The sequence below is a fragment of the Tupaia chinensis genome, unplaced genomic scaffold, assembly GCF_000334495.1.
Source record: "Tupaia chinensis unplaced genomic scaffold, TupChi_1.0 Scaffold000468_1, whole genome shotgun sequence".
NCBI lineage: Eukaryota > Metazoa > Chordata > Mammalia > Scandentia > Tupaiidae > Tupaia > Tupaia belangeri.
This window is the reverse complement of record NW_006159977.1, coordinates 1151232-1170517: the sequence shown is the minus strand read 5'-3', so window position 1 is coordinate 1170517 and position 19286 is coordinate 1151232. Positions and strand designations below refer to the sequence as shown.

Here is a 19286-nt window from a genome sequence, read left to right as displayed (position 1 = left end):
CATTCCTTCAGGATTATTGTAAAAATTATAGTAAGGCTGGGGGTGTTATTTTGCCCTTATGGGGTACCGTCAGTAAAGCTCATGGCAGAGAAACTGAGTACCGGCCAGTACAATGACACAAGGGAGGGCTCGTAAACCAGGCCTTGCCTCACGGTTTCTTCCCAGTCCAGGCCTTGCCTTTTAGACAAGGGAGGCAGCCTCTTTACCAGCTTGTGTTGTCTGCATGGCCCCGTCAGTGGAGCATCTGCTGTGCCCAGGCATTGGGCCTAGACGTCATTGTCAGGGCTGTGGGCAGCACAGAGGGGGTGTTAATCAGGAATGGCATACTCAGTTTGCATGGAGAAAGATCCTTCTCTTGAAGGATGAACTAGAGTGAGGCCTGGCAGAGGGGGAAGGCTGGAGGAGCTTTTGAAGTAAATGACAAGAGTTGGTGAGGACTTGGACTTGGGAGCTCACACATGGGATGGAGAGCAGTGAGCAGATTCTGAGAGTGTTCAGGAAGATTTCTCAGGCCTCTCTTAGATGTGAAACGAGTGAGAGACGATATCAAGAATAACTGTTGGGGGCCCAGCTGGTGTGGTAGTTAAGGTGGATTCCCACACAGCCAACTGTGGCTCCAGTTCCAGACCTGGCAGCTTGAAAACATACCAGGCCATGTGTGTGCCCCAAATCCCACGGGCAGAATGGAGGAAAAGGGGTTGCAGGAGGTAGGGGAATGTCTCCTCCAGAGGGATGCTTTCTCGTTTTCTCTCTCTGGCAACCACATACACCATATAGGAAAAAGTAAGTGAATGAATGAATAAATAAATAATTTTTTTTAAAAATTAAAAAAAAAAGAAGAACCATAGGTCCCTTTTTGGGCGAGGGGTAGGTGGGGCCATCTGGAGTGCTAGAGGACGCTGGCGAGGAAGCAGAGCTTCAGGTGGCAAGCTGACGAAGGCCTCTCCGCGCAGTGCAGTGTGGACTTCGGCACGTGCGTATCCAATAGCCATCTTATTTACCAGTCCAGAAGTCAAGAGAAAAGACCTGGACTTGTTGAGAAACAGAGCCAGGATTCGTCAGTGTGAAGATGGCCTGTGACGTTGTCAGGGTGGATTCACGCGGGAATGGGCAGAGTCAGATGAGCCGAGGACCTGGGCACAGAACAGTGATAAGGGAGCTTGGCTCCAGCAAGAACCCGAGGATGGAGAAAAAGAAAAGGTAGGCAGGCAGGCAGGAAGCCAGGAGAGGGACGAGGGAGGGCATGTCTGCAGCAGGCAGAGGGGCAGCAGCGTCCAGTGCAGTCAGGTGAGGCGAGGGCTTGCAGGGCCCCTAGGACTTATCAGAGAGAAGGTCCCTGCTGTGGCGTGATGTGGGTGTGACCAGTGTGGGTTGAAGAGTGAGTCTCAAATGAGGCAGATGTGAACGTGAAGACAGCCTTTCTTGAAATGTGGATTCCTTGAGATTAAGAGGATGCAGTGATCAGGGTCAGCAGGTGGTGTGGTGGTTAAAGGAGCTGGGCTTTAATGGCCCATCACTGTTCGAGTTTCAGACCTGGTAGCCTGTGCTCGCTTGCTCTCTCTCTCTCTCTCTCTCTCTCTCGTCAATATTGAAAAATTATGATAGTAAATAAATGATTCTTAGAGAGAGAGAGAGAGAAGCAGTGGTGTAAAGATGGAGGGAGCTGTTTCTCTTTGAAGATGTAATAGACAGTCATCTCAGTGCTAGCGGGCAGGGAGGGACAGGCGAGGAGTTTGTGAACATGGAGTGGGAAGCCAGTGTAACTGCATGGTTCTGGTCCCGGTCCTGGTCCTGGCGGGGCTGGGTGGGGTCACATGCAGATTACCTTAGGTTCCTGCGGGAGTTCTCTTGGCCTGCCCCCACTTTTCCTTCTGTGTTGTTTTTCCTCAGGGTTGGAGTCAGGGTCATGTGCTTGCCTGTCATCCCCGAGAGTGCCCTAAAGCAGAGTTTGACGGTGGTTTTCAGTCTAAGCTCATGGCTTTGAAGTGCTTGGTGACTATTAAATACTTGACTTCCCCAAAGCCTCTGCAGGCCACTTCTGAGAGCACTCTGTCTCTGCGGCTTCACCCTGCAGTTCTGCGGTGGGTGGCCCGGTGGCCCGGTGGCCTGGGAGTGCCCCAGTCGGCGACGTGGACTCCTTCTGTAGGAGGGGAAGAGCAGTCAGGGCAGGGTCCTTGCTTTTCTAGTTGTACATAATTTGTTTGTGTGTTATTGGTGTTTTTAAACCGTGGTAAAGTATGGTAACATTCAAAATTTACCATTCTAATCATTTTTAAGTATAAGAGGGGACTTCAAAAAGTTAGTGGAGACAGATTCAAAGTATAGGTTTATTTTGGCAGAAAAAAACGTGAAATCCAGGGATAGTTTGTAATATGTATTTTCCACAAACTTTTTGAAGACCCTTCGTATAATTTAGTGACATTAAGTACATCCACAGTATCTCATCTCCTCTCTATTTCTTGACCTTTTCGTCATCCCATATAGAAGCGCTATACTGTTATTAAACAATAACTCATCTCCCTCCTCTTTTGTTTTCCATCCCTGTGACTTTGCCTGTTCCGGTATCTCCCCTGAGTGGAATAATAAAACATGCGCCGTTTCATGTCTGGCGTATTTTGGTTAGCATATGTGGCCAGGGTTTGTCCGTGTTGTACCATGTATCAGAATTTCATTCCTCTTATGGCTGAGTTATATTCCATTCCTTTTGTTAATCCATTCATGTGTCCGTGGGAAGTTGGGTTGCTTCCACCTTTTGACTATTACGAATAATGCTGCTATAAACGTTTGTGAAAAAGTGTCTGGGGTTTCTTCCTTCGATTTTTTGGGGGTATATACCTAGGCGTGGACTTGCCGGCTCGCGTGGCGATTCTGTGTACCTTCCTGAGGACCTGCCAGACTGTCTCCATGGCTGTGCCGGTTCGTGTTCCTGCCAGCCATTTCTTTGCTCTGACTTCAGCTGTTTACAGAAGTCTGTCTCAATTTTAAAAATACCATAAAACTGTAATCATTCAAAGTAGTTAGTGGAAATTAGTTTGAAATGGTGACATGTCTGAATCACCAAACATCGAAACAGCTCATGATCCTCAGAATTGACGACGCTGTGACTTTGCCACACGTCGCCTGGCTGCCCTGGCCTCCGATGCCCATTCTTGGCATCACATTGTACTGGACTCCACTTAGCTGGAGTCTGCAGTCACACGGCGCTGGTCAGCAAGGGCCGCTGGTGCCTCCAGAGCTGTCTCATAACACAACAGTAGGGTGTGTGCACGCTTGGTTGCATTTCTATTCTTCAGTCTCATTTTTAAAATTTTTTAATTTTTCCTAGGTTTTTGCTATAAAGTAGGTGTGCTTGTAGGAATGAGGCAGAGAGTGAGAGAAAAAGTGAGAAATCACCCCCAGGAGGATGGCCACATCACAATCCATTCTCCTGGGATTCAGGTGCCCGGTGTGGTTTTCAAGCCGCCAGGTCTGTAACTCGAACCATAGTTGGCCTTGTAGGAGTCCAGCACCTTAACCACTGTGCTACCTGCTGGCCCCAGTCTCATTATTTTGCCTATAATCATGTTGTAAATATCAATTATGATTCAGATATTAAATAAATAACTTCCTTTTATGATTTAGAAAAACAACAAATTTGAGCAACCTATTCCTAAGTAATTGTTTCTAAGAAACTTGTAGTTTTATTATAGTTATTCAGTAGATTGTCAAATAGTAAATTTTGCTTAAAAGCTAACACTCAGCTTTCGTTACTTGAGTATGTAAAATATTCTCTTTCAAGTGAATAAATTAAAGTTACCCAAATGACACATATGCTCACAGTAAAGGAAAAGAAAACAAAAATATAAAGTATCTAGCCCTTTTTGCCTTCCTTGACCAACATCAGCATAATTTTTAATTATCGTGTAAGTATCCTTCCAGATGTTTCTTTTGAAAATACGTTTACACACAGGCATATACATTTTAATAAATGGGATCATGCTTTTGTTCTGTAACATACTTTTATCATTTAAAATATACCTTGGGTACTTTGTACATCACTATAGATTTACTTTGTTCTTGTTTCATTCTGTATTCATGTTTAATTTATTTAGCATTAATGTTTAATGTGTATTAATTATAATAACTAATTTACTGTTTGAGATTGTTCTTATCACTGATGATTGGATTAGTAGATATTTCTAGGTCAGTTTATTTATGGGACCAGCAGATGGCGTAATGGCTACATTGCTGGACTCCCATGGAGTCCATCTCCCACCAGGTGCATGTGCCTGCATGCCCAAGATCCTGAGAGGATAATGGAGAAGGGATTGCAGCATGGCCATCCCCCCTGGGGGGGAGGGTGATTTCTTGCTTTCTGTCTCTCTGTCTCTCTTTCTGTCTGTCTGGCGAGTACATACTCCCTATAGCAAAAACCTCTCAAAGAAAAAAAAAAAGAATTATTTATTATCATTATTTTCCCATTTCGAGCAGAGACAGACAGAGAGAAAGAGGAGGGAGAGAGAGAGCAAGCTGCCAGGTCCAGGACTTGATCTGCAGTCAGCCATGTGGGAGTCTGGCACCCTTAACCACCATGCCACCTGCTGGCCCCAGTCACGCTCTTTTCAAACCATTCTTGACCCGTGTCCTGGACTGCAGTTACGTTACTTGGAAATGAGTCGATCCTTTCGTTGCTTGCTTTTAAGTTGTGTGAGGTGCCGTGGAGCAGCCTCCCTGCGGTCCCCTGCTGAGGCAGGACTGTCTGAATACTCTGCTCCGTGTCCGGGATGGTGTCCGGGATGCGTCACAGGTCGCCCACCGTGGCTGCCTGCCCCTGCTGGTGTTCTTTCTCCATCCTCGGGAGTTGTCTTGCATGTATCCCGTCACTTCCCAGCTGAAGGTCACTCTGCTGAGCTCCAGCACACCCTGTGCGGCTCTTTCCTCTCCCACACTTCACCCCACGGGCAAGACTTCTGGGCCTCCTCTGTCGTCCTTGAGTCCTCAGGGCAGAGACTGACTTGACTCCTAGGTTTCTGCTCCCTGCCCCGCACCCAGAAAACTCTCCCAGCTGTAAGCTGGGGCAGTTCCCTCCCTTCTCCAGGGTACTGCCCTGTGTAAGCTGTTGCCCACTGCCTGAAGGTTGGTGTTTCGGGTGTTTTGTTTCATGTCCAAGTCCTTTAAAGTGGAAGCAGGATAAAGCCAGTGTCTGATTGTCCTTTTCCAAAGCTAAGTCTGTCTACTTTCGAAAGTCTGATTTCATTCAATGTAATTAAATACTAAGTACACACAGTTTATTATTGCATTATATATGAACGTAGGGGAAATTTCAGTCCCTGCGAGGAGCTTAAAGCACTGAGTGTACAGAGAATATTTTGATAGACTCCTCTGTGAGGACTGTTTCTCTGAACTTTCATGAGGTAATGCACTTTTTTGTTCTGAAATGGAATTGTTGAAGTACTCAGTGAAAAACAGTAGTTAGTGCAGTAAAGGTCTAACTGGTACTTACCAGAGATCATTAGCCTAAGGCAGAAGGGACAAACTACTAAAATAGGAATTTATTTTATGGGAGAGTTTAGTTTGAGAGAGGTTCAGTCTCATGGAGAAAATAAGTATTTTAAGGTATTTGTACCATTTTGGAAACCATGTAACGTTTGTATTAAAGAGCTGGATGAAAGTGTTGAAAACCTTGACATATGGTCCCTGGCCACTGATTTATCATTTGTGGCTTTAAAGTGCTAAAAAAGTAATAATTAAGTCTTGCCAGTCGGTATTTCTCAAGTCCTGGCACATTGCAGCTCACCTTTTTCAAGTGAACAGGGTTCGTTTGGGCAGGTTCGTTGTAATTTCTGTCAAAAATACCTTGGAATTTTGGGACCAGCAGTTAGCATAATGGCTGTGTCACTGGACTCCCATGTAGTCGATCACAGTTCGAGTCCCGGACTCGGTGGCTTAAACTCACGCCGGGTGCCTGTGCGTGCGTGCCCAAGATCCTGAGAGGAGAATGGAGGAGAAGGGATTGCGGCGTGACCATCCCCCCAGGGGGTGATTTCTCGCTTTCTGTCTCTCTGCCTCTCTCTGTCTTTCTGGCGAGCGCACATGCCCTATAGCAAAAATCTCTCCAAAGAAAGAGAAAAAGAAAAAACAACCTTGGAATTTTAAATGAACCATAGTATATTTATAGACACATCTTCTTAGTGTCCTACAGTTTTCTTAGAAGCATGGTGTGATTTACTGACACGGTTTTCTTTCAAAGGTTCTTCATGCTTTTGGTTATCTCTTCTGTTTTGTATTTTGCTTTCTGTTGCTGTTGGGAATGTTCCCTGAATTATATCTCTTTATCAACTTATTGTTTACAGAAAAATTATTGCTTTACGTCAGTTGAAAATTGATCTCCTTACTCAGTTTTTATTAGTCTAGTATGTTTTCAAATGATTGCGGGCGAGGGGCTCCCTGCGGACCGTCGTCAGCATTGCTGGGCCTTCTGCCCGCACACACCCTCCATGGACTGTCCACGAAGCCCCTGGGGTGCATCTTCACGGACAGGAGTGTGTGTCGGATGATTGTCCCCTTTAAAGAGGGCCTGCCTTTTTATAAAAGGCACTCCCCAGGACCCCTCGCTTCCTAGCAGGGTGTATTAAGCCTGGGCGAAGCTCTTCCTGCCTTGGCTGGAGCAAATTAGGAGTTTCCCCTCCTCGGGGCTGTACAGCGAGTCCGCAGTGGGAAACTACCTGACAGTGACTGGGGTCTGACTTGACAGGCTTTGGCTGACCCTTGCTGGGGGGATGTAGGGGTCTGGTTGACCATGTTCAGGGAGCTTGGGGGGAGGAGGCAGAGGTCTGGTTCCCTTGCAGTCTTAGCAGAGCAGTGGACTCTAGTGGGCATCAGCCTCGCCACTTTCCTTGAGCCCCAAGGCAGCTCCAGATCCCTTGGTGGGCTGGAAAGGGGGAGGAGTTACACCACACTTTTTAGCACACACAGAAGGTATATCCTGTTAAATAATAACGTAAAAACAAATATATCAAAGGTCATGACAGTGAACATTACTGGGCCCTTTGTGCTAGTCACTAGGCTGTGTGCTTTATTTTTATGACCTCACTTCTCCTTGGTGTCACGAGGCACGTGTTGTTATCCTTATCTTATTCTTGAGGAATTTGAGACCAGGACACTAAGGAGTTTGGCCAAGTTTTCAAGGCTGGTACAGTAGTGGAGTGGGGATTTGAACCTGTGTGTCTAGCTCCAAAGACAGATCAGAATCCCTAGGTTGCCAATAATTACATTTCCTCCCCCTTTTGGGGAGAAACCAGTAGGTTGTTAATATGCGTGCTGGTGGGGGTGGGAAGTGAGCGCTGTTCCTGGGAGGGATGATGCTTCCATGGCTGTCTCTGGGGTTGGAACTGGGTATAGGTTGCTTTTCAGCATTTTTTCTGCACAATGAGCTTGTAGTCTTACAATTAGGAGGAACAATGAAGCTCTTTATTTGTGGCTGGGAGTGAGGTTATTTTCTTAGTGACAGCTAAGTAAGTTTCAAAGTGCTTCACCCTGGAGGTTGAACAGAGGATTAGCTAACCTTGTAACTGTGATAAAGACTAAGGGAAAATGCCAACCAGGTGGCATAGTGGTTAAGGCCTTTGGATCCTATGTGGCTGTGTACAGGGTTTGAGTCTTGGAGTGTGTGCAATCCGAAGAAGAGAGTGGAGAAGGGATTGTGGTGTTGTCATCCACCCTGGGGGTTGCTTTCTCACTTTCCCTCCCTCTTTCTCCCCTCTCCACCCTGTGAGTGCACTTGCCTTTAGCAAGTTAAAATAATAATAGTAATGTAGATATGCTGCTAGGAAGAGTCCTAAGATTGTCCTAAAAATGAAATGTAGAGATCTAGCTGTAGTAGCACAACATGGTTGCTGCTGCTTGCATGCTGAGGCCACATGTAAGGTCCAGATTTGATTCCTGGCCCGCTGTCAAGAGCTGGGCATGATGATGCACACTTACAGTCGCAGTGACTCAGAAGGCCAAGGCAGAAGGATTGCCACACAACAAGACTACTTGAGACATCTTTCTCTCTCTTTAACACACACACACACACACACACACACACACGCCACACATACCAAAATCTAGAAGAGGACATATACTTTGTGTTATGTTTTGATAATGGTTTGTCAAACCTCAGAGATTCATGCTTTGGAATTTGGTCCCCAGTGTAACGGTGCTGGAAGGTAGTGAGGAGCAGTGCATGGTGATTGGATCCTCGTGGCACTGGCCTCATCAATGAATGAATGCTGCCTGTGAGCGGTTGAATTCTAGTCCTCAGGAGAAGGGGCTGGTCTCTAAGAGCTGGTTGTTATGAAGATGGCTGCCCCCAAATTCCACTTAGCACACACCCATTATCCTCTCTTTTGCCAGCTGTGTTGTGACGTAGCTGACATATGCCAGTTTGACCCCCGAAGACTTTGCATTCACTGGAATTGTGAGTCAAATAAACCTCATTTCTTTATGCATAATTCAGACAACCTCAGATATTTCTGTTAGCTGTGTAGTAATAGACTAAGACACCATGGTTTCATTGTCTCTCTGTATTTATCTATTTTGAATAATTCTGTGTGTGTATGTGCAAGCACAAATGCATGTGTCATATGCGTGTTTTGAGGGATATTTTCAAAACCATTAGTCCTTATACTGTGTGGCCAAGGAAGAGAAACACTTTAGATTTCATTATGTTCTTATTGTTGTGACAGTATATTTATATCTACATTTCTATATGGTGAAATTAATAGTCTTAGAATTAGAATTCAAGAGTTGATTTAACCACTTATGTGGCCTTTAATGCTGGATTCTGTTAGCCTTCTGAACAGCTTTTGAGTTAAACTTGGGAGTATTTCATGGTTGGTTTGTTCTAAAGACTGTTATGCTGTATCATGATCCTCTTGAATAACTGGGACCTCAGGTGTACACACCAGGCCCAGCTATGTTTTGTGCTTTGTTAAAATGTTTGAAAGCATTTTCTCATAGATTCTGGTGTTTTCAGTGATTTCAAGCATCCTAGGCAGAGGTACTTGACAGCATATTGTGTTTTTAACTATTTTCACCAGGTAATAGCTTCATGTTACAAGTATGTGATGACCTTTTCTTTTTAAAGTTTGCTTATTTTATCCATGGTAAGGAGTACATGCACATGCACACAGCAGGTGGGAAAGAGAAAGAGAAGCCCTATCTGCCGCCCCCAGCCCTTCAGCTGGTCAGGATCTAGCCTGCACATGTGCCCTGCGTGTTTGAGGTCGACAGACCAGGGATCTGAACCCCCAGTTGGCCACATGTCTTCCAGTGCTGCAGTTTAGGATGTTACCAAGTGAGGCGAGGTTGGCCTTTTTTTTTTTTTCAGAGAGGTTTTTGCCATAGGGCACATGCGCTCACCAGAAAGACAGAGAGACTGAAAGTGAGAAATTACCCCCCCCCCCGGGGGGGGGGGGTTAGCCACACTGCAATCCCTTCTCCATTTTCCTCTCAAGATCTTGGGCATGCACGTTCACGTGCCTGGCATGAGGTTAAGCCCCTGGGTCCAGGACTCAAACTGCGGTCGACTACATGGGAGTTCAGCGACATAGCCATTACGCCAACTGCTGGTCCTGAGGTTGGCCTTTTTTAAAAAATGTCTTTAATGTAAATTTTATACTTTATTTTGATACGAAGCATGGGGTAGGGATCCAATTTTATTTTCTTCAAAATAGCAGCTCATTTATTCAAAAACAGTAAGATGCCACCCTTATCATATTACATTTCTCTTTGTCTTTGGGGCTAGTTGTAGACTTTCTGCTTTTCCACTGTTGTTTTTTTGCTTTTGTTTTAGTTTTGGTGGAAAAAAAATGGGGGGGGCATTTTTGTTTATTTATGTCCAAGTGAATTACAGGATCAGTTTTCCCTGTTTCAGGAAAAAAAATCCCATTCATATTCTTACTAGAAATAATGAAGGGAGAGTTGTTAGTATGTCTTGATGATATTGGGGCTTCTCATCTAAAAAGATGGGGAGATTCTTTGTATGAATCAGCTTTTGTTACATAACAAACCACCCCCAAAATTTACTAATTTAAAACAACAAATTATTTCTTGTAGTTCCGTGGTTTTGGCTGTGAGTTTTTGTGGTCTAGAAAGCCTGGCTGAAGGTGGTGATCTTGGTGTTCTCACCCACACGAGACGGTCTCTTCTTGGACAGCCAGGATGGCTGGGGCCTGTTTTCATGTGGTTTCTCATCTGCAGAGGTTAACACACGCGGTTCAGTGGTCGCAGAGGTGATCCTGGTAAAGCCCAGTGCACAGTGCGCTTCACGCCTTTGCTCACATCGTGTCTGCTGTTGCTGTTGGCCAAAGAAGCACGTGGGCAAGTCCAGAGTCTCTGTGGCCGGGGGGCAGAGTCATATGGCAGAGGGCTATTCACACAGGGTGGAAGGATTACTTGTGGCTGTTTTTACAGTCTACCAGACTCCACATTTTCTCAGTTTTCTGTGTCTTTCAGGAATGCTTTGAAGGTTTTTCCAGATAAATCTTTCACATTTCAAAAGTTTATTTCTAAATAGTTTCTCTTTCGCTGTTACTGTAAATGCTGTCCATCCCAAACCCCATTTTAATTTAGAATTCTTTGGTAATACATGTACACAACTATGACATGAATAAACCAAGAAATTTACCTCCATTCCTGATCTTTTCCATCTCCCTAGATAACCAATTTAAAAGTAATTTGTTTTTATTTATCAGTAACCAATTTAAAATGAATTTCTTTTATTTAGTGCTTTTTATGGACATACCCGCAAATATGATTATTCTTCTCCCTATGAAAGAGAAAGGCAGGCATAGAGACGGCACCCTAGCCCAGGGTCCTCATGCACAAGCCAGCCTGTTCTCAGCCAGCCTGGATCAAGGACACTGGCTCGTGTGCACATGCGGGACATGCTCAGGGGGTCCTGGGACATGAACCCAGGACCTTCCCCACGTAGGTTCAACTGCATTACTGCTGTGCAGGTTCCTGGCTTCTGTGTGCCCTGTTCTGCAACTTGCCTTTCTCACATGGCTATGTTTGTTCCATATCTGGACATGGGATTATTCTCATTCTTTTGTTGCCACATCGTGTTCCATTGTGATAATGTGCATGGTTTATTTAACTCATTCTGCACTTGGGCTCTCTCCAGGCTATTGGTATTGAACACAGGGCTGCAGTAAAAAACATTGTACTTGGGTGCATAGGTGCATCTAGGGAATAGATTCCTGAAATAAGATTTCTGGTCAAAGGGTAACTGTTTTAAAACTGTATTGGAGGGACCAGCAGTTAGTATAATGGCTATGTCACTGGGACTCCCATGTATTTGACCACGGTTTGCATCCTGGACCCAGTGGCTTAAAGCTCAGCCAGGAGCGTGTGCGTGTGTGCCCAAGATCCCAAGAGGAGAATGGAGGAGAAGGGATTGCGGCGTGACCATCCCCCCAGGAGTGATTTCTCACTTTCAGTCTCTTTGTCTCTCTCTGTTTCTCTCTGTCTGGCGAGCACATGCGCCCTATAGCAAAAACCTCTCAAAAAAAAAAAAAAAAAAAAAGGGAAAAAAACTGTATTGGGTAGCAGTCCTTGCAGAGGTTGGGTGATCTATTCTGTGAAGCCATGGAGACCCTTCATTTTTACTGGTAGAGGTTTAAATGGTAAGAGTCTAATTGAGGAAAATCTGGCACCATCTACCGTCTTTCGTTAGCAAGGGCATTCTCTCATCTATGTAATGGCATTTGTATTTTTCCATGAGTTTTTGTTTCTGTGCCTATTTTGCTGTTAGGTTGCCTTTTCTTGAGTTGTGGATGTTGTTTATGTATCGGGAACAACTACCGTTTGTGATATGAATCACAGCTAGTCCTTCCTTTATAACTTACCTTTTCTATTAAAGCAAGGGATTTCCATATGGTTATTTTGCTCCCAGGCATATTACAGGGGTGAGCCAATGATGTCCTGCAGACTCAGCCCTGCTCCCACCTGTTCTTTGTATAGAGTTTTGTTGGAATGCAGCCACACCCACTTGTTTACATATTGTTTGTGGCCGGTTTTGCATGGCAGCAGCAGAGACTGTACATTTCCTCTATGGCCCTTTACAGAAAAAGGAAACTAACCCCTGAGCTAAAGTACCCAAAGCAAAGTGTTTCATGTGATGTAGCCATTTTTGTCATGCCTTAGAAAATAAAAACGTTAATTAGACATGTGTGTTTAATTATGAAGTGGTGGGTAGAACAGGCAGTCACCTGTGGACGTCAGAAGTGTCTCTTGGCATGTCACTTGGTAATTGTGTTGTGTCTGGCCAGTTTGAAGCCACCACATCTAGTAACTGTTCAACGGACTTTGATTGTTCCTGTGTTTGCTGGAGATAGAAGCTTCGGTCTGGGTGAGTTTGGGCAGAAAATCATCCTCATCTCCAGCCCTGTGGTCAGCCTGGCCTAGGTCAGAGGATTTCCTGTGCTCTGAGCACTTCCCAGGACCGTGCATGCACTAGGCAGAGAGGAGGGTGCAGTGGGTGGTACAGTGTGGCTGCTTTCAAAACGTTTCAACTTGCTTTTCCTCCTTCAGGATTTATAATTGTCGTTATACTAGGATTTCAGATTATTCTATATATTTCATTGTAATTTACATTTCTATTCAGTGAATTTGTATTTAAATTTCTGTTTGATGTGAAAATTTCCCAGACTTCTCATTTAATTGACCAATAGTTCCTACATCATATTTCAGTGTAACAGATACCAACCCATTTTAGGAAAAAACATTTTTAAAGAACAGATCAGTTCACTGTTATTCTTGAAAGCTTCGCATATGAGAAATTAAATTTGCAGCCATTCTTAGTGGCTGTTTCCGATGTTTTTTTACTTAGTCTTTGTTTGGAAAAGATCTTTTACTAGAACAACAGTTGTTAAAACGAAAACTTAACCAAACTCTATCATCTTGTCTATATTCTTGAGTGGATTATTAAAGAAATTGCTTGTGAACATTTAAGGAACACACTTCATTTCCTTTCCCAAAACATGATGATTAATTGATTTATGTCCCTTAGAGTTTCTTTTTTATTTAGGTAGATTTTTGCTATAGGGCATGTGTGCTCACCAGGGAGAGAGAGAGACAGCGAGAAATCACCCCCGGCGGGGGGGTGGGGGTGGCCATGCTGCAGTCGATTCTCCTCTCAGGAATTTGGGCACGCACGCACGCACATGTGCCCGGCATGAGTTTTAAGCCACTTGATCCAGAACTCAGACCACAGTTTACGTGGGAGTCCAGCGATGTAACCATCACGTCATCTGCTGGTCTCCCCTTAGAGTTCCTTATCTGTGAGCTGTCTTCTCTGCCACCCCGCCTCCCGTATTCCACTACTGTTAATCATGATGCAGGCGGGGCTCTAGAAAGCCTCTTCACAGGCTTTCTGATACTCCTAGTAGAGAAAGATAAGGACTAATTGGATGATGGCTTCGGAAATCAGAAAACTTAACAGGGGTTGAATTTAACAAGATGAAATTTTGTATCGATAATTAAAAGAGTCCACATTTGGTTCACAGTAACAGAACGTGTACTGATGAGTGGAAAAGCATGTGAGCCCTAGCCATTTAGAATAGGGACAAATACATCTACGTATATTAATAGTAAAACCCATAATGCTCTCAGGGCCTATTAAGGAAGGAACATTCGGTTTCTTTTGGTGATCTTGACAGATAAAGATGAGATTGAGGAAGGTGTTAAACACGTATGATATTGTAAACTTTAAACTTCCTGTTTAAAGAGGTAAGCAGGTTACATAGAAATATCATGTACATGGGCCAGTGGTGACATGGTCTTTAAGACAGCTTGATTTCAAGGGACTAGCAGATGGTGTAATGGTTACATCACTGGACTCACATAGTTGACCACAGTTTGAGTCCCAGACCTTAAAACTCGTGCTTAAAACTCAGGCCGGGCATGTGTGCATGCGTGCTTAGGGATTGCGGCGTGGCCATCCCCCTGGGGGGCGATTTCTCGCTTTCTATCTCTCTGTCTCTCTGTCTCTCCAGTAAACGCACATGCCCTATAGCAAAAACCTCTCAAAAAAAAAAAAAAATCCCAAGAGGAGAATGGAGGAGAAGGGATTGCGGCGTGGCCATCCCCCTGGGGGGCGATTTCTCGCTTTCTATCTCTCTGTCTCTCTGTCTCTCCAGTAAACGCACATGCCCTATAGCAAAAACCTCTCAAAAAAAAAAAAAAATCCCAAGAGGAGAATGGAGGAGAAGGGATTGCGGCGTGGCCATCCCCCTGGGGGGCGATTTCTCGCTTTCTATCTCTCTGTCTCTCTGTCTCTCCAGTAAACGCACATGCCCTATAGCAAAAATTCCTCTTAAAAAAAACAACACACACACACAAAAAACAAAACAGAAAAGATGTGTTACACATGGCCACCTGCACTGTCCTGATACGGCATATGTGCTTAAGCCAATGCAAGTTCTGACTCTGTGCTGGGCACATGTGTGGGTGCCCCAAATCCCAAAGTGAGGGGGAAATGGAGGAGAACAGACTGTGATGTGACTGTCTCCCGTGGATTTCTCCCTCACTTTCTCTCTCTTCCAGGTGAGTGCATGCTCCCTCTAGCAAAAAAAAAACAAATTTTTTGAGAGGTTTTTGCTATAAGACACGTGTGATTACCAGAAAGGCAGAGAGAGACAGAGAGATAGAAAGGGAGAGATCACCTCTCAGGAGAGATGGCCACGCCGCAATCCCTCCTCCGTTCTCATCTTGGGATCGTGGGCATGGACGCACACGCACCCAGTGTGAGTTTAAGCCACTGGGTCCGGACTCGAACTGTGGTCGACTACGTGGGAGTCCAGCAACATAGCCATTATGCCAACTGCTGGTCCCTAGCAAAAATTTTAAAAAGGAAAAAAATCACTTACATGTAAAACTTCAGTTCTCAAGAATGTCAAATTAGTAATGGATATTTTAATTGAATTTCTGAAGATTTATATATTTTACTTTTTAATTAAGCTTCTCTGTTTTAAAGATGAAAGAGCAACATTGCTGAGGATTTATGACTTTTTAACAAGATTTAGGGACAGCCGTTGGCGTAATGGCTGTGTTGCTGGACTCCCATGTAGTCAACTGCAGTTCGAGTCCTGTACCCAGTGGCTTAAACTCATGCCAGGCATGTGTGTTTGCATGCCGAGGATCCAGAGAGGAGAATGGAGGAGAAGGGATTGCAGCATGGCCATCCCTGCTAGGGGGTGATTTCTCTCTTTCTGTCTCTCTGTCTCTCTGTCTTTCTGGCGAGCGCACACGCCCTGTAGCAAAAACCTCTCAAAAATTTTTTTTTTTAATTTAACAAGATTTAATTGTAATTTGTATGAAACCAAAGAAGCAAAGGTCTGGGGTTGGCATCTGCGTTCTCTCCCTTCCTCCCTGAAGAGAGGCAGGCAGAAAGACACAGAGAGGTCCCTTAACAGGGTCTTGCCATGTTCTGTTCTCACTTAGCCTCCCAGCCAGAGAGGACCATGGCGCTCCTGGCATGCTCAGCATGTTCAGGTCAACCTGGGGTCCATACTCGGGCCTGTGTGTCTGGAGGTGTTGTGCAGTAGAGCCCTGTGGCCTGTGCCACGTGACTGGGCCTGGCTTTGACTTCTGCTTTTTAATTTCCACATCAACTCTCTTTATTGCCAGGTTTGTGTTGTCGTTTTGGCTTTTTATTATTTTGAACTTTTTATGTGCCTCATTTTAGGATCTGGTTTTTAGATTTTTTTTTTTTTGCATACTAAAAAATGTAGGACTATATGTGTGTGTGTGTGTGTATATATATATATATATATATATACATTTATACATATTATATATATGTATTTTATATATGTGTGTGTATATATATATATATAGAGAGAGAGAGAGAGATTTTTTTTTTCCTACAGGGCACATGTGCTTGCCAGCGAGAAATCACTTCCCATGGGGGACAGCCATGTTGTAATCCTTTCTCCTCCATTCTCCTCTTGGGATTCTGGGTGCTCAACACACACACCTGGTGTGAATTTTAAGTCTAGGACTTGAACCATGGTCAACTACGTGGGAGTCCAGCAACATAACCATTACGGCATCTTCTGTTCCCTATTCAGTGTTATATTATAATCAGTGTTCTGATTATATCCAGTGTTTTTCTATATTTAGAGTGTTTCCTTATTGAATCCTTTGGTTTGGGATTATTCGTTTGTATTAATTTGGACTCTTGGCTGAGAAGTGACAGAATCTGAATTCACATTGGTTTAACTACAAAAGAAGATACATTGGATCCTGGAACTGAGAAATCTTCCAGGGAAAAATAGTGTGAGGTTTATCTTTCAAATGATCTCATCGGGATGTGATTTCTCTTGGCCATTCCGCTCTGCATTGACTTCATTTTTCAGACGCTCTCCATACCGCTACTAGTTAGCCATGGACAACCGTACCAGAGGGAAGGACTCTCTCTCAAGCACTCATGTCAACAAACTGAGAAAGTTCTCATCACCCCTGTTTGGGTTATAGTCTAACCGATCACTTGGAACAGGGCAGGAACAATTTTCAAATGGAAGGGACGTGAATCTGACAGAATAACCGACATGTATGACTTCGGTCACAAAAAATGAATGTTTACTTCTCTCTCTGCTCAGAAAAAGAAACACATTGAGGGTGCTGGATGATACACCCAGCACAGGTGTGTGGTCAGCACTCAACTGAGTGTCTAGAATGCTTGAGAGTTGAGTCTGCTAATGTTTATTTTACTAATAAATAGATTAGTATAGAGCAGATAAGTAAGACTGATGTCTACCAGCCACTCACCTTATCTGTAAGACTTTTCACAATTGCTGTTGAAGAGAGTAATTGTGGCTGACAGTGTCTTGGAATATAAAGATACCTACTGACCAGGGACTGTATGAAATTTTAGCTCTTAAAGATTACTTGAGAAGTCATTTCTTAAAGAATAGCTGGCATCGGAAAAGGCAATATAGAGAAATGGACTTTTTCTTTAAAGGCCACATTAAAAAATTAGCGATTGGGGTTGAGGTCCGTGACTCTGTTTGGATACTGTCAGTGGCGGACAAGAGGAAGAACGTGGGGGAGTGATTAAGAGAGAAGGTGAGGGAACAAGTGGAAGCCAAGTGCAAGGGTAGGGAAGAGAAAGAGGCAGGCGGTGGGAACAGCACCAGGCTCTCGTCTACCTAAGCTTGGTCTTCCCTGGGCAGAATCTTACCGTTTTGCTCTTTTTATTAACATGTTGTGCACATTTGGAGAGGTGCTTGTTAAATCCTTTTGTTTGCAAAAATTATTCTAATTAATAAGAAACATCTCTAATAGAAATAAAAGTCAATTCAGTATCTTAAACTGTGATGTTTATGAACATTTTTCCTTAAGTGCCCTAGCTCTGTGCTGCTGTAACAGAATACCCGAGACTGGATAATTTATGAAGAACAGAGATATTACTCCCTCTCAGTTCTGGAAGCTGGAAAGTTCAAGATCAAGTCTTGGGCAGGTTAGGGTCCTCCTCTCTTTCCAAGATGGTGCCTTGAATGCTTATCCTCTGGAGGAGAGAGTTGTGTCTTTCTGTGGCAGGAGGGCAGAAGAGCGTGCACACCCACTCCCGGGGCCCTTTGCTAGCAACATTAATACCTTCACAAGGGCGGACCCTCATGACCCAACACCTGTAGCCCCACTTCTGCTGCATTGAAGATTAAGTGTGTTCTTGAGTTTGGAAGGAAACGGTATTCAGACCATAGCAGTAAATGAATGTTCATTAATATTTAAATGTACAGGGGAGTTTCCATTTAAAAACTTCTGATTTATTTCATATTCTATGTCACTAGCAAGTTTAGTACACAAGAAGCTTAGGTATTCTATATCTGGAGACGATTGGACTTTGCTGGATTTTTTTAAAAAGTTAGGCACGATTCTTAAGTAACAACAACAAAATAGCAGGTTCCACACACCACCAGCGAGGCTCTGGGCTAGCACACCAGGCTCCTCTCCAGGGGTTCCCTCCTCTGTCCAGCCCAGTAGCTTCACGCTTTTATCTCCTAGCTGCCCGAATTGCAGGAAGGATTGAAGTTGATGTGACATGCTTTTTTAAAAAAATCCCCCATGACATGACACTCGGAGTTCTATCTACTTCAGCAGCTGGGCGAGGAAAATACTGCAGCCTCATTCCTTCGTCCTTCACAGTGGCCTAAGGAAGACAGTGGTTCCGACAAAGCTTGCTCTGCCTGCAGTCTGTCCCTGGGTCCCCTTCCCAGCCTCCCACTTCTCATGGTTCACAAGAGAAGGAACTGATATTTCTTTTTCTTTTTTTTTTTTGAGAAGTTTTTTGTTTTGTTTTGTTTTGCTATAGGGCGTGTGCACTCGCCAAAAAGACAGAGAGACAGAAAGCGAGAAATCACCCCCCAGGGGAATGGCCATGCCGCAATCCCTTCTCCTCCATTCTCCTCTCGAAATCTCGGGCACACACGCACCCAGTGTGAGTTTAAACCACTGGGTCTGGGACTCGAACCGCAGTCAGCTACATGGGAGTCCAGCGACATAGCCATTACGCTAACAGCTGGTTCTGGGAACTGACATTTCTTAACCAAGTCTCTACACTACCATTATTTCTTTCCACAGTTTTATTAGGAAAAAGTTCAGACATGTAGAAAACTTGGAATCATTTTCCATCAAACCCTATAAGCCCACCATTTAGATGCTATAAATAACATCTTATACTACCTGCTTGGTCCTGTAGTATCCTGTAATTTTCAGTATATTTCAAAATGTTATTGTAGTTTTTGTCCCTAGTCTTTTTATCAGGAAACAATGTGAATCCCTAATCCTGGTTTAAAAATTCCAGGCACCATTAAGCGAATACAGAGAAAGGGCAGAAGTGCCCAAAGGACCAAGCAGGGTCCTCCACGTGGTGGGTGTGCAGTAGAGCTTCGTCCAGCGAGTGCAGCTCCGCCAGTCCTTTGACTAGCCTTGTCGACAGCCTCACGTTTGCCTCTTAGGAGTAGTGGTTTTAAAATATACCATGTGTTTCCTACGCACATGTGACCTCCGCTTATCAGGTGGAACTTCTGGAAGATAGGCTATGAAAGACAGTTACTTAGAATTTGAAATGGATTTTAAAATGTGTTTATTTACTATAAATCTATATATGAAGTATGTTATATATGTGTGTGTATATTTTAAACAGGGGCGCTCTCTCTCGGAGTACCCGTATAGCAGTCTTCCAAGGAATCCACTTTCCGTATTGCTATCTCAAAGATCCTCTCAAGGAAGAGGCTGAAAGAGTGGCCCTTTCTTGC

The 19286-nt window shown here is 44.2% G+C and overlaps 1 protein-coding gene across 1 annotated transcript in view; it reads left to right on the top strand.

Moving 5' to 3' along the window:
* Window positions 1-1130: 1130 nt before the first annotated feature.
* Window positions 1131-19286, top strand: part of SNX9 (sorting nexin 9) — a 111460-nt gene continuing 93304 nt past the window's right edge. Inside the window, exon 1 of the mRNA XM_014590626.2 lies at window positions 1131-1200. The gene's annotated coding sequence lies outside the window, so the exon portion shown is untranslated. The remainder of the gene's footprint in view (window positions 1201-19286) is intronic.